Here is a 26,545-nt window from a genome sequence, read left to right as displayed (position 1 = left end):
GTGAAAAGAAAGAAAAAACTCCAGATGATAATTCTGAACAAAAAACACAGGGAAAGCAATAATAGTAGTAGTAGTAGTAATCTTCCTTCTTTTTGAACACCTTTCACCTTGAAACTTTCTAAAGCACTATGAAAATTATGTATACAGCAGTAGCTTTGCCAGCTGCAGAACAGGAGTGGCACCTACAAAGGAACACAGCTAGCTGCAAGAGATGGACTTGGTATTTTCTTCCGTTTCCACCTGTAACCTTCCATGACACGTATCCCATACAAAACACCTTTTACAAAGCATATTTCAAGGCTGCTATCCCATTCTCTAGATCTCCTTTCAAGTCCTTTCCATATTCTTTGCAAGTATTTGACCATTCAATACAGTTAAGAGAAAAAATGAGTCACTTTTCCCTTCCCTTGCATATGCCAACATCACAGTGCTGAAATAACTTCCACAGTGCAGCCACACCATTTTTCACCTGCAACCTCCCATTGTTCTTCACAGAGGCCACTGGCAACAGCAGGTATCCCCAATGGTTTGGAGTGTGGTGTCTTCCTTGGAGGCCCATGTATGCTCTGGAGACTACAGATGTTTTGACTAGTAAGGTCTAGCTTGCCAGCTTTTCAGGGCAGGACTGATTTCCCATTGGGGCATTTGAACCAGCTCATTCCAGCTTGCCATCAGATGTGATGGAAATATAACAAGTAGAATAAAAAAATCGGATTAATGATAAATTAACACATAGCTAAAATTCATTTAGATGGAATATTAAAGTAAATCAAGATATTTATTTATAGAAAAAATGGTCCTGTCATTCCTTTTTCAAAAAGAAAAAGGGTAAATTTATAGAATGAATTATTTTGTAAAAGGTCTACAATAATACTGACATTCCTTTTGTGCAAAACTATTCATATTTTATTTATATTCTTGTACTGCCTTCAAACCTCAGCCAAAAATCAGGTTCCCATTATGCCCTCTCAGCAAATAAAGAGACAATCCCTGCTAGGAATATTTATCAGGTAATTAGATTTTTAGGGACTTTCTCCTTTTTTTTTCAGGGTGCCTTTGTGGAAGCAAAGTCTGCCAAAGACACCAACCTGGATTTTCTCTAAAACCACCCAACTCTTTCTGAAATTCAATTCACTTCACAACTAGAAATTCATTATTTGTGCTTTTTCAAACCTACATCAAAGGACACTTCTCCTTTCCTAGTACTTTAACCATACACAGCCCATGAAGTCAACAGGCAAGAAGCACTGCACTACCAGCCAAAAGCAGATCTGAAGAAAGAGTAACATACATGATCCTTCATCTCCTATTCTGTCATTCCTGCCACAAAATTTTAGACCTTTATCAAATTTCATCAGCAGACAATACTGCAAGATATAAAATATACAGAATCATGAGCTAAACTAGTAAGGATCAAAAGATAAACCTTCCATAATTTTTTTAGGGTCATACTTGGATGGAGATTCATTACATAAAGTAATCCAAATCCAGAGAAATCTTTCTACCTTGCAAAATGCTTTTAATACTCATCTCTCCCACAGCACTGTACAGGATCATTTTTCAGGTTATAAATTTGAAAGGAGAGAACAGAGGGAAATTTCACAGTTCTTTCATTTGCCATAAACTTTTTGGGGTGTTTACAGATCTTGTAGCAGAAACCACAATTCTCTCACTGGAATGTGACCCGTCACTTCTTAAAGTAGAAGGGAGTATGGCAATGAAAATGTCCCTATTTCCCTTTCTTTCCAGCAGTGGCTTTTCACAGCTTTCCTCATAATTGCACATAAATGATGTACTCCCTTCAAAGTAAAGCTGTCCAAAAGACCACATAAACAGCTCATGCATCTTCTTCTCTTTCACCTGCTGTGTTCTTCTTTGGACCAACGTTCACCTCCTAATGTGATGACTACACAATGTGTCTTTCTTGGATTTTTGTTTGATCCAATCTCTGTTCCAAACCATGAGATTTCCTTTTCATTAATTATCCTGAATTAATGGCAAGCAGTCAGAGTGTAGTACCCGGGATCTGTCATCAACAGTAATAGCAGGAATTCTGACTGCACACCCCTGCCTCCTACAAGACACAAGAAACCAGCAATTTAAATACATTCTTTTGAAGTTGTGGATACATGCAACACCTCATGGTTCAAAGACCATAAGGACTGAAGTCTTTCTACAACCAGTTTAAGCAATTACTTTTTAATAGTAAAATTTTACTTAATTTGATCTTGCTTTAAGGGTACACGAGAGTCCTGTCCATATGCTCTACTCCTTCTTCTGATTGCTGATTACTTTTTGCATCAGAAATTTGTGGCACAACTGATTTCCACTAAGTTGTCTTCATCATTGGTTTATTAGATGAAGCAGCAGGCAGAAAGCAACCCCACCCATCTTCTCCTACCTAGGAATTTGGAGGTCCTGTCCCCAGCCTGTTACCAGGGCTATGCCGGCTGCACCACCTCTAGATTAGAATTTCCCTCAATTCCTCCTCCAGTGAAGATGGACTTCTGCTTCCACACTACATACTGCTGCTCCACTGAGGGGGGATTTTGCCAGTGCATCATCTACTGCTGAGCCAAGATACCCACTATATATTATCAGTATCAGAAAGGGAGGGAACCTGTCCAATCTCATTATCCTGGACTACATAATTTGCAATGATGAGACATATCACAGACAGTGAAAGGAACTTACCTGTTTTACATGCATTCATAAACACTAGTTAGATTTCCTCACAAGATACTTATGAATTTAAATCTGTGAGTTTGGAATTAAATATTGCTTTGGAAATAGGAACATAGCCTGAAAAATAACACAGGAGACATTCCAATACAGAAAAATCAATGATAGTTACCACACAATCATGCTTTCAGGAAACCAGCCCTCTGTCTCCTGCTGCATGTAACAACTGTTAAATATGTAGCAACTCTCTACTTACAACACAGCCAGCCAATATCAATATTAATTAGATTTGAGAACACAGCTCGCAAAAAGAATTCATTTGATGAGTTCCACACATTTTGCAAATGTCACTGGTCTCTTTAATTTATAATTTTGCATTATTTCAAAGAATACATACTTCTTTACAGCTAACTAATGTTGAAATCGGTACTTAATTCATTTTGGTTTGTCACAGAGATCATCTAAGAAAAAGTTTGTTTTATTTTTGCTTTGTATGTTATAAACAACTCTCACAGAATGCAAGCTTTAAATGAGTCTATGAAGTGAACAGGAGCTTTCAAGACAAAAAAAGAACATTTTGTGAAGGTCTACACACACACATACTTTGGGTAATTGGGGAAAATGCACAGAGAACAGAATGATATGACTAAAAACAATAGCTGTGGAACATTTTGGGGAAATTTTGATTGCATTTAATAGTACAAATTTCAATCATATTCTGATGAACAAAAATTAAATGTCAAGGGAAGAAAATAATGCAAAATAAAGATTCTCAATTGTTTTACTGTTTATAAGGTCTTCCACAGTCTCTGAAATCCTGCCAGGGAATCCTAGAGGTCACCAGGAAGCCAGGGACAACTGCTGAGAAGCCCCTTATCTCCAGGCCAACTCTCGGTCACTCTCATTTGCTATTTGACAACACATTCCCAAGTGATTCACACAACAGATTTTGTAACTGAATTGAACATGGCTGTTAAATCATGCTCAAACCACAGAAGTACTTTGAGACAGGACCTGGAAAAGTGTAGAAGCCTTATGTTGCATACATCTCCTAGCAGACCTCACTCAGCAGAGGATGAGCTCTGGCCTCGCTGCCTTCTCCTCTAAAGGCTGCTCCCTTCCCCGTACTTGGACTTTGGATTCCGAGGTATGGGGAGATGACTGAACATTCCATAGAAGTATCCATTAAACTTGCAGAGGGGAAAAAAGGAGAGAAAAAAAAGACTATAATACTTAAGACTTCCACTGATTTCAAAGAAAAAGTCAAATTCACACCAGCCAATTGTGCCAGAGTACACTTTAGAAATGCAAAGTCCTGAAATCACTGTCCACGTTACTAAATACTTTACTTGTTCCAAGATTTAAACAAAAAAATCATTACTGAAAATTTTCTTTTCTCTCTATATTTGAGAATACACAGCAGCATTTTGAGATTTGGAAAAACAGTTTTCAGACAACTTTAATATTGAATAAGAATATCCCACATCACTCAGCAAAGATTTCTCCTGCACTATGGACAAAGTTTTTTCATAAAAGACAGCTACTATTTATAAAAAATAGACTCAAATATATGTACTCTTCTCAACTCCTCACATCCTAAAGCATTCTGCAATTTATTTCCCCACTTTCATCTACTGAGATTCAGAGCAGCCATGGTGTGATCATATGTTTTTTCAAGAATAGCTGATGAATACCTGAAAACTCTCCCACTGTGGGACATTCTGTTTTCTCAGAAATGAAAAAAGCAGTCAGAATGACACATTTTCTATGTCTAAAAATAAACTGAAAGGCCAGAGAAATCAATGAAAAAAAAAAAAGAAAATCACAGCACAAAACACAGAATACCAATTACATTTTGGCAATCTGACTAATGAGATAGCTAATTGCCTGATTCTGATAAACTTTTTAGCAAATAATAATCTTATGGGCAATGTTTACTTCCTTTATAACACTGACATTTTTCATAATGAAAAAGCATACAGAGAACACATGATTAAAGGCCTCTCTACCTAAGTGAGCTTTTGGTTTATGCTGTTAAGAACCTGAAGACTCAACTAGCTAAGCAGATTATTGCTGGATAAAGAAACTGAAACAAGGGGTTGTCTAGGAACAGGTTGATCCTTTCTCTATATTGCCTTAAATGAGAAGGTAATTTATTTTATGTAACCTTCTCTGCAAGGATTTCCTACATTTCCCTGCTCTACTATCTGGAACTCTCCAGGAAGTCCAGAAAGGGAAGGATGTCTCTGTAATCTCTTTTTTTTCCCCCCACGTGAATTTGCCTACATATCTAGTGGTTACCTCCCAGTTTGATAATCAGCAAATACTACAGGATGAAGGGGTGGTTAATTCAACCAACACATGCTGTTTCAGAGAGTTGAGAATAAGAGCAAGTTTCTAGGGGATTTTTATGTGGTTTTTTTAGTTTTTTTTTTTTTTGCAGGAACCTGTGCCCGACTCTAATCAATGAACTCAGGAATGCAGAAATAGTTCCACCCGCTGGGAGCTTTTTCAGAGCACTGTGGTTATCCACACTGGATTGATGCCTTCATTTCTACAGGTGTTGCAGCACTGGGGTACAAGCATTATTCTGATCTTAGAAAAAACCCCTGCTATCATGTACCCTCCAAAAGATTAATATTAATTCTTAAGAATAGTTCTTCTCTCATAGGGTTTGATTCATCACTAATCCACAGGGAACTCCTTGTCGTGGAAATGCTGGATATGGGGGAAGCAAGCAGCCAAGACAAAGGGGGATTGAAATCTAAGGGCAAGTAGGTGATCTGAAAACCTCCATTGTAAGAGGTTTCTACATGTTATAAACATTCAATCTAATCAATTTGCAGAAATGACATATAATATTGCTGTGCATCCCTCTGTCTGTATTCCATTGCTGTCTTTTGGAAGTTCTTTCTGCATGTTTGTACAGCCTATAGAACTCTAGTCTAAGGCAGGAACATCTAAGTGGTTTACTAATACACATCATAACATGGCTTCTTGGATGTCTAAAGGATGCTCCAATTCTCTTTTATTTCTGTCTGTCTGATATCATACTGAGCTGGCAATAACAGTTAAGAGCAGATATTACAGTTCCATAAACTTTTTTATTGCAACAGAGATTCCGAACAACAACTGTGCATGAAAGGTAAGGAAATTCTGTAGAAATCTTGCCCTGCACAGTAAACAAACAGCTGTTTATCATTGGCCTAATTACCAAGCTAATGAGATCTAATTTCTATATTTATAAAGTATGCATGAGCAAGCATAAGCATATACAAAGCAGAGCATAGTGACAAACAATAAATAAAATAACAAGGTATTGGTAAATAAACATTAATAATCTTTAATCCTAAGAATCAGGTGATACTTTATGGCAACCTTCCATGGGCAATACATAATTCTAGTAAGCCTTGGTGTTTCTATATTAAAATCATTGAAAAAATATAAAGCACATTTATTCATTTAGAAAGCAAAAACAGCAAATATACAAACATAAACTGAGGAATTATTGTGCTGGAAGCAGCACTGAAGAAAGGTTTGAGAGTAACAACATAGCAATAAAATAAGTCAAATTAATAATATGCAGGTGCTTCAAGAAAAGGAACATTGTCTGGGAGGTCACCCATAAGCACAAGCAGTAATTCTGTTTTCCTCTGACGATGTCATGGCTGAAGCGCCTCATTAGGAAGGAGCTAGAGGAATTAGTGAGAACTTAAAGTTGAACAACAAAAATGCTGAGAGGTTTGTAAATTGTTAAGCTTTGCAGAAAGGTGGGAAAAAGCTGAATTCTTCCATTTAGAGTGCAAAAATTGAAGAGTAGACTGTAAATTCTTCAATTACATGAAGTATTGCAATGAGAAGTATAAAGACAGATTTTCTCCATGGTTCCTTGAGGAATTATGAATACTCAGTGACAGCAGTGGGGGCTTAATATATTAGGAAGCAGTTGTCAGTGGTCAAGCCCTGGACAATTAAGCACTGGAACAGCCTATGTATGAAAGCTCTGACACCCTTGCAGCTGGCAGGTTTTTAAGAAGTAGTATGACAACCATCTCCCAAGAGATCCTTGCTGTAGAGCAGGAGGATGAGATCAAATAGATGGTGCCTGCATTTTCTTTCCAGCCTTTCACTTCTGTCAGGTAGCCATTCTTTGCTGATTCTGTATATATGAAAAGTGAAGTGAAATAGTTCCCTAACATATATCATCTACAAAGAATGGAATATACTAACCTTGTCACCCATAAACCCTTTTGTCCCACCTCTAAGGAAGGTGGGACAGTATTTCTTAGGAATGCTGTCTGTGAGATACAATTTCTTCCTTGCAAATATCATGCTTGCATGAGCCATATCACTGAGAGAGCAGAGGTATTGATTCAGAAGTTTTCTCTTGCTGACTGGTGCAGATGCATCTGTAGGGTGATCACTGTACTTCCACAATTGTATTGGAGAGCATGAAAAATGAATAACTTGAAATCAAATGCTCAGGATTATGTCAACTCTGAGAATGTTCATCCTGGCAAAAATATGATAAACAGCAGGTCTTAAGAATAGTTGCTCCTTCCCATTTCTATTCTATCCCCCCTAAATTTGTTCTAAAAGTAGTATGTGACAAATTTGCACTGGGCACAAAATTACAAATTCTGGCATGTCAGCATGAGCCTGACAACAGCTGGCCACCATATGCCTAAAACCAGCTTGGAGTTCTAGAAAAGCACTTCTAAACTGCGGCTGGTTTCATCTTTGTAGCTGTCTTTTCTAAGGAAGGATGGGCAGCCATGGGTCCTGATTGTGTGGAGATGGTAACTGTGTCTCCCCTCACACCCCCAAATTCTTTAACTAAAAATTGTTTAACTAAAACTGAGATTTCAGTTATGTTGAAGACAATGGTTTTGACCAGATTTTATCTGGGAAATCCAGAGTTCTGCATCATTCTTCTCACCCCTTACCCAGGCTTAGCCTCCTTCTCTATGACAAGGGAAATTCCATCCCCTCTTCTGCTCCCAGGGGATGGCAAAGATAGAGTAAGTCTATGCCTCTTATGTCACGCTGAGGTGTTAATGAAATATCAGTAGAAAAGTTCATCACCCCAATAATCTATTTCTGGTTTTTTGGGGGTTTTTACCATTTTTTGCTTTGGCTGCTAAACTGAAAAAATATGCCATGCACCCAGATCTGTAAAGTGCAGGTCATGGATTAGCTCCTACTCACAAGTAGCTGGATTTTTCAGAAGTTATCTTACTTATTGTAGTAATAATGGGGCCTAGGTAGTTTCTTCATAACTTCAGATGAAAGTAGCTCTGCATTATAAATCTTTTTTCTCCCTGTCAAATTATCCCCTTAAAAGGGCATTGCATCTCGGAAAAATTCTGGAAATCAGTCAAATTTATTTTTCTAACCATCATCATCATTTCAATCAGAGCACTATTTAAAGTAATGCCTAGATAGGGAGCTTTTTATCTAAAAACTTAAAATTTCTTTTACATACCTATCTTGAGTCAGATAAAAGTATTTAGATGCAAAGTCCTTATAACATCCCACAGCTTACATATATATTTTGTGCATCAGAGAAGCCACACAAATTTCTTAAAATCATGTCAAACTTCTAACCTTTATTTCATTAAGGATTTACTGATGTAAAATTTTAATAGAAAAGTTTCTACACTTTATATTTTACATCTATATTTATGCAACATTTAGTCAGGAAAGCAACAACTGGATGAACACCAATAAGCTATTCCAAACATTTTCATTCCTTTCAACCTTTAGGACATTTTTATCTTAAAAAAAAAAAAATCTCATGGAAACACTTTTTAGATCCTATCATGCTGTTAGACAGAATACTTTATAATTTTTAAAGTCCAGTTCTGGTTTCAATGTCATGGAGTTTGTTCTATATTTTTGATGCATGGAAATCTTGTTTTCAGCTGTGCCACAGCTTTAGTGACAGAAGTTACTAGAAAATATTTACTTGCAGATACATTGATCTTCACCAGTTGTTTCAGCTCCTTGGGTCTGATGTATTTCTGCATTTTTCTTTTCCTGTTTCAGTTTCTAACTTAAAGCTTTTATTAAAAAACAGTAAAGATATCTTTTTATATGGCTTATGATTTTTTCTTTCATTCTTTACACTGTCTCCTAGAGACCAGAAATTACCCTTCTTGCCCTAGTCTCTTCAAAACATTAATTTTGTTTAATATAACTGTTCCCCAGCTTAACTGAAGTTCTAGACTTCAACATCACATATCACAGTCTTTCACCTTCTTTTCTCTTTCATTTAGTTGTCTCTCAATACTAAATAAAATGTTGAAATTACAGGGACAGAGTAATTTTAAACCAAAATCCCCCCCCCAAAACTATTTATAACATAACTAGCTTTTAAATAATTTATCTACTTTGTTTTCTGGCTACCAAGATGACATAAAAATTTTAGCGTAGTCACATTTTCCAATTATTTTTATGTGTCTCACATTTTCCAAAGTTAATTTTCATAGTTTTACTTCTTACCTGGAATTTCATGGGGAGCAGACACTGTCTCCCCACTCAACAGCTGTAGCTCATTTTTATTCAAACTATTTGCTATTCAGTCTCTATGCTTCCTGCCTCAGCTTAGCACTGTGAAGAATCCTGTACAGCCTCACTAAATTCTCCTAGCTATGAGATTGCTTTTTGCTCCTTTTATGAAAGTAAGGCCTATCACCAACCTAGCACCACTTCCATTTCTACTGTTCTCACCCTGCCTTCAGTCAACTGTCAGCCTGCTGCCATTATCTATGGCTTAGATGGAGCTGCCATCTTTTCCCTATTAAAAACCCTAATTAATCAACCAGAACCTGAACACAAAGTCTTGTAGTGACTATAAGTCACTGCTTATTATTGTGTATTCGTTCTGTATGTATTGGTCTGTAACCCTGGAAGAGTGACCCTGTGACTCCATAAGGCTCCCAGCACTGTGAATTGCTCTGGAAGTACTGGCTGGCAGCAGGACTCAAGTGCAGGTGCCTGATCTGGGTCTAAGCCCCTTGAGCCCTTCCCACAGCAGCTGGCATGAGAGGCAGAGTCTGCCCCGTGGCACCTTCCAGGAAGCAGCTGTGATATTCAAGCTCCCTGTGCCAGCTTTCTTGTCTTGCCACTTCCATCCTGCCACTTAAAGCCCATAGATTTTGTTGAGAAGCAGAAAAGATCCTGTGGTGCTAAGCTGACATGCTGACTGGAGCAGAAGAGGAAGGGATGGAAATATGCAGACAGCCCTTCTCTCATCCTGGAGAATCAGGAACCGCTAATGTTAAAGCATGGATCAATATGCAATCTGCCACAAGTGACTGCTGGTTTATGCAGACCTTGGCAAAGAAGAAAGAATTTCCCTCCCCTGCTTTAGGAAAGAGTAGATATAAAAACAATTGTCAAAACTTCATCATCCAAACATCTGATAGTGATCCTTCCATGTCAGCCAGTGCTCTGGATGCTGCAAAAGTCAACACCCCCCTTCTAGCAATTGATCCTGTGCAATAGCAAACTACCACACCTACCTGTCTGAAAATATACCTTTTCCAAAATGCACAGGAATAAAAATCCAACTCCCTGTAAGGAAAGATGAGGGGTAAGACACTTTGACCTCCTTATGAAGTTTTGTCCAGAGAGTCTGATACTGTTGGTTTCTCCACGGACCAGAGTAGAGCCCAGTGTAGCTACAATGGTTCACAAGGCTGGAGGAGATCCCACAGCTACAGCCTCTGACTGCAGTCTTATTCTATGAGGGGATCCCATTGATCAGCTCTTGTAATACACCAAGAGTTTTCTCCTCTTATCCAAAAAAATATTGCCCCTTGGCCTCCCTAAAACCACATGAAATAAATTCACAGGCAGTTTCATGATTTTAAGTCTGAGACCTCCATACAAGAGACAAAAAAAAAAAAAGAGCAATGCAGCTCAGTCCTCAAAATCCTCTGTCATGGTGACACAAAATAGGAAAATACACAGTGAGAATTCTCATTCTTAACCATCTCCTGACAAAAGTTAAGCTTGATGACCCTGTTGTACACAATCGTATTTAATAGGTATTTGAAGTGAGGTCTAATCCCAAGTACTCAGGATGGCAATTTTCAAATCAGATATATTTTCTGATTTTTGGCACACAGGAGGATCCCTGTACCTTTTGTCTTTTGATGGCTGTTTAGCTGTGACGTTAAATGTCCTCTTCTCTCTCTGCTTGCAGCCTTTTGTCCATCTCTTAAATATAGCAGGAAATTTTTCACAGCCTTCTGCATGGGAAATAAAATTCTCTGTTACTCCCTCCATGAGTGGTAATCTTGTTTCACTAATATTAAAATAATTTAAAGTCATACTGCTAAATCTTCTACTAAATACTTTGACAGCTGAGAACTGACAACACCATGTTACTAAAAAGACTTAAAATCTCTACAAGGTGTGACAATTACCATTAGTTACTGATGATTTAATATTTTTTCTAAAATTTTATACCAAGGTTTACTGCCAACCATTCAAAAGACATTCAAAAACCTGCTTAATTTCCCAAATTCAGTGAGAAGCATCCACAAAATGCAATGAATAGTATCTGCAAATTACAAGTGAACCACAGAGAAGGCAAAATATGCACAGATCAGCTGAGGGCTTTTGTTGGTTAAATGCCTAAAAATTCTGAATTAAGTGAGAGAAGAGTTGGATTATCAGGCAACGTGGTTTAGTTGTGATAGAAAGAAGCAGTCTGAAACTGCTGTAAACCTGCAGGACTGCAGATTTTCCTTCCTTCGGCAGAGAAAGTTTGGAAGCTCATCTATAGGACCAGTTTCTGCAGAGCAGGAGGAGGCCTTGAGAAAAGAGCTACACGAAAATGTGTGCCTGTCTGAAACATGAAATGTAAAAAAAAAAAAAAAAAAAAAAAAAAAAAAAAAAAAAAAAAAAAAAAAAAGAGAGAGAAAAAAACCCACCAAAATTTAGGGTTAGAATTTTTGTCCCTTGATTCACTGTTAGAGTTTGTTGGACTCAGCAAGAACTCTTGAAATCACAGGCTGCCACGACTGTGCCACAGGCAGGGATGCCTCCTGGTCATGCCTGTAAGTACTGTTGCCAGAATCTCCAAGGGCCCAATTATCCCAAATGATGAGTACAAACGGCTCCCAGTGAAGACAGTGAGAGCTACAGGTGCTCAATACTGAACTAAAAGTCAGTTCACTTTGAGTCACACATGAATTGAGGAGCTGAGCTTCAGGAAGCTGCATCTGAATATGTGGGGATTGACTCTTTCATAAGATAAACACCCAGGAATAAATTCTGGCTTGAACAGATTACAATAAAAACTCTTCCCATTTATCTTTTTAAAAATAGGAAGTTGTATAGTTTTAAAATCATCTCTATTTATTATTTTTTCTTTTCCAACAATGCTCCTTGGGGGCTTAATAATCTGCAGAGAAGCCCCACCTGGCAGCAGCAGGCAAGCGGTGTTCTGGAAGACACAGAGCAGAACTGATGGCAGAGTCATTGTGGAAGGTGGCAATTCAAAGCTCAAGCAGAAGTAACTGGCAAAAGGACACTGTCATGTGCAAAATCCCAGCACACTCCTTAAAAGGCAGGTTGTGTGCAGGTGTGAATTACACAAGCGGAATTTTCTTCCTATCTGCTAAAAACCTTTGTTGCCTTGGAAGCTGCTTGCAGTCAGTCAGTGGCCTCCTGGTGACTGGCTCTGCAAAGTTTACCTGAGGTACAATTTATATACTTGCAAACCAGTTGGTTGTTAGTTTGACTTCATGAAAGCTTCCTTATGTTACAGTTGTTCGTTAAATTAAGTTAACGTGAGGAAATCAAGTGCATCAGTAACAATTTGGCAACTGGTCAATACAGAATCCATGCATAAGCCCATTTCTATTATCTGACATAATCCATAGATGCTGGAATGCAGGGAAGTCTATTTTCGTCATTCTTTAGGAAAGTAGTAGCCTGCTATGGTAGAAAATTGTGGTGAGTGCTTCCAGCCACCCTCTCTATCAAGCAGGGGACTGCTCCCTATCCCGGTGGGCACATCAACAGGGCTGCCTGGGCAAACTCTTTTTTCACAGACTGTTTATAGCCTGTCGTGAGGAAAACAGCTCTTTTTCCCTGGGGACTGTAAGAAAGGAAAGACAGAAAGCAGCCAGAATGTGAAAAATTTTTGGCTTATACATAAAGTTTAGGGAGGAAATGTTTCCTGAAGTTGTACTTTTTCCCTTTTTTGCCCATCTTGCCCATCATATCTTAGTGAGCAGTCTCATGGATGGAGTTATATTACAAATCTATAGGTAGTAATTTTATTCTGAATGCTGCATCATAGTACAGCTGGGTATCATTTAGGGAATTTCTTCTGGGTTTATATTATTTCTATCTGTTACCATATTTTAAGTGAATTTAAAAGACACTTATAATTACTTATAGATGATGGTTTACTTTTTTATCTTTTGCCTTTAGCTTCCCAGAGATCTTGAGCGAGTTTGTAAAATTGCTTTTAGAGCAAGCTCTGGCAGTGCAGTGTACAGTATGGGTTACCTGAACACTATCTAAACAACAGTAGCTGTCTGGCAAAAAGCCAACAAAGGTAATGCAGGCTGAGTCCGTCTGCAGAGCAGTAATGGTCTAATGACAAAAACTGAGAAATGCAGGGAAAATCTGGGGCCCCCAGATACAATTAAGGAGTAAGCAGGCTGAGATGCAGAGGAGGAACCCCAGAGGGAGACAGGCAAAAGAATGATGATTAATATCAGTATGCGTTATGCTTGATAGGACCAGTCACAGCAATTACACCAGTGATTCTAAAAGGGGGGCAGGGGCATATGGTTGCACATAAGGCTCAGAAGAGCTATTATATTCAGATATCACCTAGATCACTGTGAAATAGTACCTGTAAGGATTGCACCACGAGCTGCCCAGGAATTCACATGCATGGACAGAACTACAAAGTTTGTTATGCCAAAACTGCTGCATTACTATTAAAAATGCAATCTTTACAGCCCAAATTCCTCTCTGGCTATTACAACAAAAGCATCTGCTCAGTGCTGCTACTCAAGACAAGACTGCCAGCCCTTTAAGTGAATGGGATTTTTGGAATAAACAATCAGGATGATTATGCTTTCCACTGCTGCAGGGATTTTTATTTACTTCTACAGCTTATTAATATAGACAAGAAAAAAAAAAAACAGATAAACATTTTTTGGTTGTACTAGATGGCAAAAGTATATAATTACATCGCTCAGAATCTCATCAGCTCCCATCAGTCTAAGCTGCTTTATGAACATATTTATAACTGCCGAGTATAGAGCAATTACAGAAAAACATTCTCCATTCTGAATGCGTCTGCACATTTAGCATGGTCTGATCTAATTAAATCTCACTTCCACTAAAGTCAACTGAAGTATTTTCATTCCAGGTTAAGGAAAAGGCACAATAGGAACAAGAAGACCCCAGTTCCTACAGTCAAAGCTTCAATTCTAACCAAGTAAGGATATTTCTAGAAATTATCTAAAATATGACCTGAACAAAACCCTCAGCTGAGACAAAGTTTTTTGGCTTTATTTGCTCAGCAGGAGTCAAAAAACATCCTACTTAGTGTGGGGTACAATGTAGGAAACTGTACTCTAAACAAATACCATTTGGGCAAAAAAAAATTAAGGGGAAAAACAAGAAAGAAGATCCTTATTCAAGTATTTACAGACAGATGAAATCAATCTCAATAATTTCTCAAGTACTTTTTTTCTCAGAGACACAGTGAAATGTTTTAGGGTTTCCTGTGCCCTAAAATCTCTATCAGTGTTAGTATCAGGGAGACAATTGAAAGAATTTAAAGGAAGAAAAAAACCCTGCATGAGGTTTGATAATGCTATTAAGATAGACTATTGGATTTTAGTGGGGAAAAGACAAAATATCTGAAACACTTAAAAGTGAAAAGTTAACATGACATGCAAGTTTAACAGGCTTAATTCATAATTTCATATTAAATTCATATTGATTTTTTTCTCACCAATACTCCCTTTATCTAAACAACCTTTGACTGTCAAAAGCCTGGGGAAATTGCCAAAGACCACTTCATTAATAGATTCAATGGGAATTGTTCAGTCTCACAAATACAACTAGGTTATGTTTATTTCGAGACAAAAGGCACAGTTAAATATTCCAGCTTGAGCCAGCTGGGGAACAAACTTTATGTTGGAGGTTTGACAAGTGGCAAAAATTCCTTTGCTCACACGACTGAGAATACTTAGCAGAAGTTTTTAATAGCTGAGCAGAAACTACACACCATGTCATTGACTTCAAAGGCCTCTCACCTATATGGAAGGAGAAGATTTTTCTAACACACTGAATTTGTTTTCTTTAAAGGAAAATCCATGGAATGTGTCTATTGACCAAATGTCAAGTTAAGTACAGATGGAGATTTTTTTTCTTTCTATTTTAAGCCAGATTCTTCAATGATAAGCCTAATTCTAAGTGTAATTAAAGTACAGTAGTGTCAAATCATGTCCTTGGTTTTAAAAAACTAGATTGGTGAGTAACTTTCAATGAAGCTGATTTGATCTTTAGTTTTTAAAATTAAGAAGGCAGAAAACATATACATATTGTGTCACAAGCACAGTGCTGAGTACAGATTTTTAAAAAGAGAAACAATTTTGAACCATATTAAGGAATTAAAAATTTTAAAGACTTTTGTGACAATTTAACATTACTTTTCAGGACACATCACTATCTTCCATTTTCTTTCTCTGTACATTACTAACAAAACATCCATAAATTTAAGTACACAAACAGAATTTGAATGATGTAATAAACTGCCTGGCACACCAGAAGAGGCTATTTATCTGATTGCTCCAGAAAGAAAGGAAGTGCACAACTAATTATATAAATAGAAATTCATGACCATGAGAAAGCCACTTTAGCCTTGAAATCACCAACATGGAGTGAACAAAAACTATCACAGTAGTGACACAGACTGAACCTAAGAGCAACCATACATTTCACAGGGAACAAGCAGGAAAAGAGTTGGCACATGAAAACTAAGCCCCAAAATGGATAGAACTCAGTATGTTATTTTAACAACAAGCAGAAAAATTCCTCTTTCTCTTCTTTTTTTTCCCATTTGTCTCACATTTGAAGGGATTTCTGAGTTTGGGGTATTTCGCCTTTTCTTCTTTGTAGTAAGCATTAGATAAATTTAGGTCTTATCAACAAGAGTTATGTACACAAACATGTAAATAAGACAGTGAGGAATATGATTTGCATTCTTACACAACCACATTACACAAGCCAGATTTACATTTAAGCCCTTCAAATAAATAAATCTAAAGAAATATGAAAAAACATACAAGTAAAACCAGAAAGCTGCATCCCTGTTCTATGCAGACATATACACATACTTCTACACACCTACAGTTTCTTGATAACTGAGTCATTACTTCTCAGTAATTAAGCTAGCAAAATTATTTTAGTTACATACTACCATCAACCTTTCCACAATTTCTGAGTACCACTGAGTTGCTGTGAATTCCTACCAGAACAGGATGTAACTCACAAGTCTTTACAGCAGGGAAATATCCTACTCTGACATAGTCAAAAATTACATAAGACAATTTTCTCCAAAAGGAAGGATATCCCATGCTTAAGACTGGATTGATAAAAGAAATCAGGTTATGTTCCTTACTATTTCACAGTCTTTCATTATGGCCTGAGGCAAGTGGTTTAACCTCTGTGTATCTACTTGCTATGACTAAAATGAGTATAACAACATTTTTTTCCCCTTTATTTTTTTGTCTGCCTTGCCTTTGGGTATTCTCCATCAAGGTATGTTTTTTCACTTTGACTTCAGTCCTGCTAAAGTTCCCACACTTCAACAGAATTATCCATGTACTTACTGTTGCACACACTGAAGGCAACCTGCTGCCCTGGGAAAAGCACCTACCCCAACAAATCTTCAAAAACACTGTGAAGTATATAAATAAAAAATATCTGCTTATCAAAGCCATTCATGTTTATTACATATTTTTATGAATAACTTTATTAAATATTTATGCCAGTGATATCTGTATTTTATAAAAAGGAGTCTAGAACAATGGAGAGTTGTGATAATTTAAAGGTACTCAAGCTTAGTTTCAGTGGTTTCACATATTATAGCAAAGTCACATGAGCTCTAAGTATGCAGGAACAAGATGAAAGTACTAAATAACTTAGGGAGTGTCCAAAATCATTAATTCAGCAGGTCTAAAATGCTTTGCACAAACAACTATACTTTGAAAAGCAAAATAAAAAATTTGGTGTACTGTCAACATTGTCTGAAATTACCATTTTATACAGAAAACACACTAATCCTATAATGTAAGATTTAGGTACTTACTGTTACTGAAATACTGTTACCTCACTTCGTTGACATGACTCAATTAATGTTTGGAAACAATGCATTGTAGAAATCATTCTGCTCCCATAGCAGAAAAAAAAGTGTTTACATGAAGGACATTTTTTTTCCAGACTAACAAAAAATTAATGTATGGCATGTCTCAAGCCTCCGGGAAATTCCTGACCCAGAATGTGCATTACTTCATTTTTTTTCTCTTCTTTTCTTATAATCAGCTTAGCTTGTAAACAAACTGCAATATCATTATCAACCATATTTGTTAAATATTCACAACACTGATTTCCTAGTTGACAGGGACTCTATCACTGGCCATCACTGCTGCTATTACTATATTCCTTTAGTTCTTTTCTGCTGGTTTAAGCACACTGCCCACACAAGCATTTTTTCCTCACTCTCCCCCTCTTGTGCTACCTCAGATCAAACATCTTTTGTCTCTCCGTTTTCAGTGCTCCATAAAACAAATCTGTAGTCAATCTGAGGACACCTGGCATGAACTTAGCAGTGGATTCTTTGACCTTTTTAACACATGGGGGTCAAACATCACCATCAGCAGTTGGAGAGAAAAATGTGAAAGATCAAAGTCTTCCACTCCCACTACTGTTCTTGTTTTCCTTTGTTGATATGTGCACTGCTGACAGAAACCAGCAATTTTTAGCTCAAAAGTGCAAATATTTGATAGGAAACTGAGGCCAGATGTATAAACCTAAACCAAACAGCAAATATTTCTGTGATTCTTTTAACAGCAGTGGAAAAGGTCCTTTTTAACAAACAAAATCTTTCTCCTGGAGGGAGATGTTTGTAAATCAAACACTGTAGGTTTTATTAGTTGATAGACTGTTGATACTAAATAACAGCTGACTTTAAGCCCAAGAGCAACTGCATAGATTCCTTTCATTGTTGAGCTGAGCTATGCAAAAAATAAACACCATAAATCATGAAAACTTTGCTTTGTACAAATATTTCATGCTAGTAATATATAACACTTCGGTAGAAAAGGCAATTTTTTTTAAAAACCACTTTTTTTAATCAGTCCCTCTCTAAATCTATATCTCACAGAAAATTATTCATTTTCATTCACTTTGCTTGAAACAAAATTTTTCTTTTTTGTTTTTCAACTATTACTTTTCTCTGCTGACCTTTATGTGGCCCAAATTTTAGAGGAATGTAATGAAAAAGCCTTCAAGCATCTTAACAGTTACAAATTGTTCATATTTCAAACTGACTCTATCTCAAATCAAATGTCAATATACATTTGGTTTCTTAAAAAGGCACAACATTGTTTTTGAAGTATGTTCAGAGAAGTATTGAAGAAAGAAAAGAATAAGAGTACAGAATCAGAAGGACGTAGATTTGGTCTACAGTTGTATCTAATTTGTCTTGTAAAGTCAGACATCAAGTTCTCTCAGCTATTCCCATTTTTTTGCAACTCAACACAAAACTGAATAAGTATAAGGTGTGAAGCTGCCACTGAGGAAGTAGCAGATAAAATTTTAGGGCACTCATCACAGTATCACCAAAGTCTGATACAATTCTGACACAAAATCCCTTATTTCCTTAAACTATTTTCTTTTGCACCACTGTCACATGGAATGTCACAGTCTCACAGTGTGCTAATAATCTGGGAATCTTATTTAACCAGGATTCTACACATGTAATTACAGTTAAGCTGACTACATGAAAATAATATAATTTAGTATCGAGGTTTGTTGAGGACTTATTGTTTGGTGGCAAAGATCTGTGGAGAAGCCAAACCCTTTGTCCATGTCCCTCACTCTCTTGGTACAGAAACTAGAAAGGTGCTGCATGCCATCTCCTACGTGACTTGAGAAAGGACTACTGCTAAAGATCAAGGCCTCTCTCTCAAGTAGACCCAACACCCACACAGGAGTCAGAATAACAGTCTAATTACTGAAAAGGGTAAAATCTAAGAAATCACCCAGTTGCTGAGTTCCCTTTACACACTGCATACATAATACCTACAAAACCAGGCCATGTACGTTACAAAGAGCTAACTTGTAAAATTTGTGGGTTTAAGTCAAGTATCAAAACACAGCACATGTTGAAAATCACTGGATGATTTATCAACTAACCAAAATATTTGAACAAGTCCTTGGAGGATTATAAGGCAGAAGCAATTTCCACACCAACTTAATCAATCCCCGCTACAATTTCCATGATTTGATGTTTTTAGAGAATTTTGATCCAGTCTTAATTCCCATAGCTTCGCCATCTGCACAGCATTTTTATGAAAGGTAATTTTATCCCCTCTACCAACCTGTTAAATATTGTCATGGGAGGATTTATTAGTTTCCATGACTCCAGACAGTATTTTATTCTTCCTCTGTTGTCAGCTGGCAGACCCAAGTTCCTAATTTTATCAATTGAAAGCACTGAAGCCATTCATCAATAAAATACTCTAATTTACCTGTTCTGTGACTCAAGAGCAACACTTGCCTTTCAGCCCAGAGCTGACAACCTCTTTCCCAGAAAGAGAGGGAGAAGAAGGAAGTTTTTCTGTGTGATGTAAATCTCTGCAAGTTTAGGACTCTAGGTAGAGCTCCCCCACTTTCTAATGAGAAAATCCTTCAGAAGTATGATCATAACAGAATTCTAATTGGTACAATTTGTCAGAGAAATGTAATATTCCATTAAGGTCTAAGCTTTTTAAGGACACTAAACTCATTTTACTCTTAAAATTCTACACACACTACTGATGATCTTTAATTACTATAGTGCAGTGATTAATAAAAGTAGCAATGAGATCAGCAGTCTAAGCACACATGAACTGTTTCTGCTTTAGGGAAGCCTGAAATGCATGATAGTGGATTCCTTCCAAACGTATTTATGAGAAAGCTGTTTATCTTCTGTAGTAGAGCTTGATTCATAGTCATTGCATTTGTGTCAATGAATGCAGCACAAGGCCTTTAATACTCCCTGGTTGGGAGCTAATGCCTTTAGCTTTCCATTAGGTAATTTGAAAGACCTATTCATTTTTTTTTCACAGTCAGCTAACTAATTCTTTAACACTTCATTTCAATACCACTAATACTTACTAAGGGATTGACTTCACTAAGTGAACAATCTCAGCTGTCTCAACATTTCATCGTTACCTGACATATATAGCTGTGTCTGAATCAATGAATCACACTGAGGTAGGTCTATCCCCTTAAGCATTTTTTTTTTTACATCTAGTCCCAGTGCTCCTCTTTATTGTTCAACATGAAACTTCCAAGATCTATGGGGAGTTTGATATAAACTTGCATCTTACCCCCCTTTCTATACTGTCCTTCTATCCAAATTAAAGGCCATCAGCTCTACATCTCAGGAACTAGGACTGCATTTCAAAATGCTTCCTCTCTGATGCACCTCATGGCAAAGGTGGCAAAGAAAAGACTGTTTCTTCTTTTGCAGCAAAGACAATCACATATCATGATGACAGGCAGAGTGGAGGAAAGGTGAATTGGGTTCTCCTTTTACCCCAAACTTGTCAGAATTCATTCTCTTCCAGCACAATTCTATCAGATACACCAAGGAAGATTATCAGGCATTAACTCATGAAAAGTTTTCAAGATGAATCAGTGAACACACTGTGAGTTTAAATTTCTGTTGGCATCAGCTTAGACTAAAAAAATCCAAATGTAGTCATTTATTTATTCCAGGTGGGCTTTAGATAAGAAAAAAATTATAGAATTGTATCTCCTAGCATGTCTGCCTCATGCACAGCAGTGTATGAAAATTCCTAGTAAAAGATACAAATGTACATTAGAAGTAAAACATCACTGTATTTAGGCTAACCTTCTTTCAGTGCCTTCACTTAAAGTAAAAAAGGGCCCTACCAAGGTGCAGAACATGTGACTTCTGTTGCCAGCCTGCTTGAGCATGGTGTCTTTGCAGCTTCTGCTGCTCTGAAGAAGCTATTACCCCTCAACTGCCAACTTGTCAGTGTCTCAAATGCATCACCACTGGGTGTTGCAAGAAGTTACTTGTTTTGAATCTTTTAGAATCTCTTTTGTAGTTGAATAATGCCAGAATTTTAATTTTTTAAATTCTAAATAGCTTATTAGTGGCACACACAGGTTGTATGTCACCTTATTTTTGGCATAACCAGGTTTGCATTACACTGTTTAAAACAAACAAACAAAAAAAAAAAAGGAAACAAAGAAAAAAAAAAGAAAAAAAAAAAACCACAAGAGAAAAATAACACCAACTGTGTCCTGGGAGGAAAAAAAACAGATGAGAAAATACTGTTTCTGGAAGCTTCTTAGTATTAGTTTAGTGATCCAAAACATCAAATGATCTCTGTCTTTCCAGAGGAATGTCAGCTGAGGAAGAAATGCTGGTGTTTGCCTGTAGGATGCCTGTCACTGTGGTTCCTCCAGGGCAGCTCTAAACTCCTTTGTGGGTTTCATTTCTATGAAAAGCAGAAGGGAACAAGTCTCAAATAATCAGCTGGTTTTGTGTGCCGAGGATCAACAGTCACCTTTCTACCCAAGTCTGAGTGAATTCCTTTGCCAACAGAAAGCAGGTGTCAACTTAAATCCTACATTAACAAATGTTATAGCAGATATAGTATACTTTGATGTTTTACTGCCATAAGAAATTATACATTTATGTAATTCAAAGCTGGCTTCTCCACATTAAGACTTACAACACACTATCATGATAACTAAATAATTTTCAAACTTTTGTATTATAACTAAAACCTAATTTAGGTACCTAAAGGCATCCCAGTTTTCAAAGATAACTACAACTAAACATGACCAGAAGCAAGTAAGAAAAATGCAGAAAAAGTAAATAAATGCAAATAAACTACATAAACTTTTTCTGAGTACAGAGTAAAGTACTACTGTACTGAAGAGTGGGTATATGGATGTATTATCTTGGAATCTCCTCATTATGACAGATTTTTACGGTGAAAAGCAATGAAATCTCGTATAAATCACAACCAATTCACTTCTTTCATGACTGCAAAGCCTCTTGTTACTTTTACTGTCAGAAAAGAGAATCACTTCATAGGAAATGGTAGAACCAGCTACACATGTTCAGCATTGGAACATAGAAATCACATTATAAGATTACTATTGAGTTCTTTTAACTCAGACAAAGCCCTCTTGTTAGCAAATGATACTTTTTATTTGGCCACAATTTGTAAAGGCAGATAATATTTTCCATTTGTATCATAAATTTCATCACTGGATATGAAAGTCAGCTAGTGGTTATTGGCTGCTTGTGCACCATATGATTCTTGAGAGATTGTCTGGTTTTTTGGGTACAGAGATGGAAGCACCAAATGAACTATTTTATCCTCAAGGCCTGTGGAAGTACAGGATAGGAAAGCCAGTCTTCCTGGATCTCAACTCCTGTGTCCTCACTACCAGAACACCTTTCTTAACTTTAAGCACCCTTGTTACCATGAAAAGGACAGGCAGGAAAAAGAAAAAACGGAGTTAAAAAGAGAGATCATACATTAGTCAAATTATTAAATAAGCCAGTTTTGAACGAGTGTTGATTTAATTCTGTCTCTCCTAATTTTCCAGAGTATATTTGAAGAAATAAAAGGAAAATAATCACTGTGATTGTCTGTAGGATGAAGAATTGGAAGTCACCTACATTATTTTGCAGAAGTCTTATATAAATAAAATGGGTTTGGAAGGGAATATGAAACATCAAACATCCATCCTCCAGTCTCAAATAACTCTGTTCCAGTAATTTTTAAGACTTTCATAAATTCTAGAAAACAAAGCTGAATCTCAATTAAGGACTGCTGAAGGGAGAATAGTATCCTATAACACTGACATCTGGACTACTGCTAGCACATGTAATGTATATCTGTCACTGACAGCTTATCAGGTTATATATCATTCTGAGTCATTAGTCCTGTCTTTCTCAGCAAGTACAGGAATCTGCAAAACCAACACAGACATAGAAGACGTACTCTGAGAAGACAAACTCACTTACATGTAACAATCTTAGAAGGTAATCGTAAGCCATTAATATTATACAGACCATAAATGTCAATAAAAATAGTCAAGTGTATGTCAACAAGCAGGGTATGGACATGACTGACCTAAACAATCAACTTATGGCAAATGATAGCTTTGTAAATATCCCCAGCATGGATACACATTTAATCTCCATGTGCTAAAGATCCAATAGGAAAAAATTCAAAGTAATTTCATGGCGGGGGGGGGGGGGGGGGGGGGGGGGCAGAATCTGTTCCTATTTCCATAGCCCTGTAAAAGAGCTTCTGAAAAATGTCCAAGAGGAATGTAGTGTGCCCCAACACAAACTTATTCAAGATGTAACTAGCAGATAAAACATTACACATGACACCAACTGGTTAAACAGAGGCAGGCTCCACATGCCTTGTCATTTGATCATGATAGAGATTGATCATTCGTGTTACTGGACTAGACTGTAATGAAAAGCTTCATGAATGTGTTAAGGCCATTTTAAGAGCTCACTAGAGACTCAAGTGTGGAAAGAGCATGCCTAAGCCAAGTTCTATATGCAGTCCATACACCATCATGAATAATGAAGTGTTTCAGGCAAAAAAAGAAGCTATTACAATGAGAATTTTTTTCCATCACAGGGATTTTGGAGGAATTCTACTGACTTGATAGAGTGTGTCTGGACTGGGGAATATGTTTAACCATTTGTTTGAATCCATAAACTGAAGAGTAACTTAGTGGAAGAGGCAGGGGTTTATATAATATTAGGACCAAAAAAAATGTGAAAGAGCCTTATAAAAGACTGCTGTGGAGGGCTGTTGTTTGAAAACACTTAACTAGCACAGCTATTAATTCCTTCTAAAACATGGCAGGTTTGTTTGCCTGTAAAAACACAGCAAAAGTGTTGTCGGGGAATGTACAGCACACAGGCTTTCCCTGCGTGTTGGGAGCATGACAGATATCCATAAGTTTAGGATAATATTAGAAGACACATATAAAAAACAGTAACTCATTTATTTTCATAAGAAACTTTAGTCCTTTTTAACTTTTATTTAGTTACTAATTAAATGCATTCATTTAATTATTAACATTTTCTCTTAGCATCTGAACACGCAAATTTTAGAAATTACATACAATTTTAGGGGGCTGTGGCTCTGCTTAAAAATTTCACTTCTGAAGTATATGCATTAAAAAATAGAGGAAAATAGTTTATCAGAAGAATTAGACCTCCAAGACTCTATTCTCTCAGTGTCATTATCAGGCCATGCCCATGTTCCTCAGTCCTGCCAGTAGTGACAATCTCATTATCATAGTAGAATAATGACAAAAAATTAGACAATGTAGAGACCACTGAAAATTCTGAAAAACAAAAAATTGCTTCAGTGTGAATAGTGGTTTATTTAAGTGTTCAGAATATGATAGTTAATCCTTTATTAAACAAAATTAAATGTTGAAAAAGAATTTCAAATGTAAGTAAAAATATTTTAAATAAATACTTTTTTATATATTTTAAATGGGCCACTGTATGAAAATAAACATGATTTTATTAAATATTTAGTTGTAGCCAAAACTATTTCTTATTGAAAATGTAGAGTTGTAAAATGTTGTCCCACTCTATTGCTTTCCTCTATAGGAGGAAAAGTGGTAAATGTACAGATAATACAAATCTTGTGGTGCATGAACAAATGTGGTCTGTTCCCCAGAATCAACCAGATTCATAGTATGACATTTTTGTAATACAATGTGTTGTAATTGGTGGCTTTAAAGAACTGACGAGTTTTGATTAATGATCCTTATCACACTGTTGCACATTTGATTTGACGCAGTGTGCTTCATTTGCTGATAGTATTCAGAACTGAGATTATGATTCAATTATGATCAGAGATCTTTCCATTTTGCCTAGAACATTAACTACAATGACAGAAATCTTAAAAGAAAATAATAGCATATGGCTAATTGGCTGGCTGAATAAACAACTGCCCTTTTTTTTAAAGGACCTTCTACCAAATATTCAGCTGACTCCTACTAGGAGCAGGAATTCACCGGGTCTCTGCTCACAGCATCAAAGAGAATGCAGGAAACACATGTTAACACTTGCCTTGATGCAGGGGAAGTGCCATTCTCTTAAATGTATCCCATAATATCATGTGGATTAAAAGCCAATTCAATACATTTTCATTTCCAATGAATCAAGTCTAAACCAGAAACAGAGATGTGGGATTTCAGCCAGCCCCATTTGGTAAGGAATGCCTTAGAAATGGCCAGCTAGAGCAAAGTAAACAGCTTGAGTGTGGGTTCTCCCCAGCCTGCAGGAGTCATTCATTAGGGGCCTTCAAGAGATAAGGAAAGCACTGACATGGTTGGGGATAGCAGCTAAAATTATACACTCACTCTGCACTCCTCAGACATTTGTCACCATGAGATATAAACATTTATGTCAGTGATAACAAATCACTTACCTTATTTGACTATTTTGAACACCAGTGGAATATAAGGAATATCATAGCAGTGTGATATGTTTCTGCTAGAGAAAAATTATGTCACAACTACAGTGGGTTTAGATGCTGTAAATCAAATTGCACAATCTCTCGTGACAAAAGTGCAAGACTCACAACTGCTACACAAGTATTCTTGATCACTACAGTGTAATAAGGTGACTATAATACAGTAATTAACTTTCTGTACAGTGTGCATGTGACAGAAAATTCAAGATTTTTACCTTAAAGCCAGCAGGAGCTGGTGATCAGCACTTCAGTTGTGTCTCCTCAATGTTAACTTTTGAATAATTCCTAATACTAATTCAAATTTTCACACTTGCCTGCAAAACAAAATCAACACGTAAGAAATTTAGCACACTGAAGCTTAAGCCAGAAACTTTGTCTAAAACTGAGTAAAGCAAAAGCATATTTGAGTGATGAGGTTTAAAATTAGAATCATAGCACTTGACTTCTCACATTTCTGAAAGGATTTCACCTATGAACACCAAACAGGATTTTTAGCCTTGCAGGATATATAACAAACATTTGTTGAGGAAGTTCATCTTTCAAATTCTTACCTATAAAGCAAGTTTGTTAGCACTGTGAGGACTTGTATTTACAAGAAAAAAATATAGTTCACTTTCAAAAAATCCTTTCAATTCAAAAATAAATAATGTGAACACAAAGTGTCTGTATGGTCTGGCGATGCTCTACGCCTTTAGTATTTGGGTGACATTTCCTGTGTATTTGCTTACTCTAAAGTATATTTGAATGTTGGAGCTTCTACAGCGTTCTCTTAAAATGCCACTACTCTGAAAAGTGACTTCAAAATATAGGATTGTTTGATGTTTGTTGTTTCTTAGTGATTTTGGTGCCAAACATGTTTCAGTTCAAAGTCAAAAAGATTGCTTTCTTTCTGATTGTTAGATCTGCAATTTGATCCAAGTTCCAAAGAGTCAAGAGGCCTCCATTGCTAAAATTCCCATAGGATTTCCATGGTCTGTATTTTGTTGCAATTATAGTTATTGAGATGCCAGTGTTGTTCAAGGAATCTG

The 26,545-nt window shown here is 36.7% G+C and overlaps 1 long non-coding RNA gene across 1 annotated transcript; it reads right to left on the bottom strand.

Annotated features, from left to right (window-relative positions):
* Positions 1-5,747: 5,747 nt before the first annotated feature.
* On the bottom strand, positions 5,748-25,822 carry LOC138114011 (uncharacterized). Its single transcript, XR_011152442.1, has 4 exons — positions 25,733-25,822; positions 10,832-10,940; positions 10,209-10,260; positions 5,748-7,195 (listed from the first exon to the last, which is right to left on the bottom strand). It is a non-coding gene; the product is annotated as an uncharacterized lncRNA (long non-coding RNA).
* Positions 25,823-26,545: the final 723 nt, after the last annotated feature.

Source organism: Aphelocoma coerulescens, chromosome 8 (genome assembly GCF_041296385.1).
Source record: "Aphelocoma coerulescens isolate FSJ_1873_10779 chromosome 8, UR_Acoe_1.0, whole genome shotgun sequence".
Classification (NCBI taxonomy): Eukaryota; Metazoa; Chordata; class Aves; order Passeriformes; family Corvidae; genus Aphelocoma; species Aphelocoma coerulescens.
Note: the sequence above shows the minus strand (reverse complement) of the source record. Positions and strands in the feature narration are given on the sequence as shown.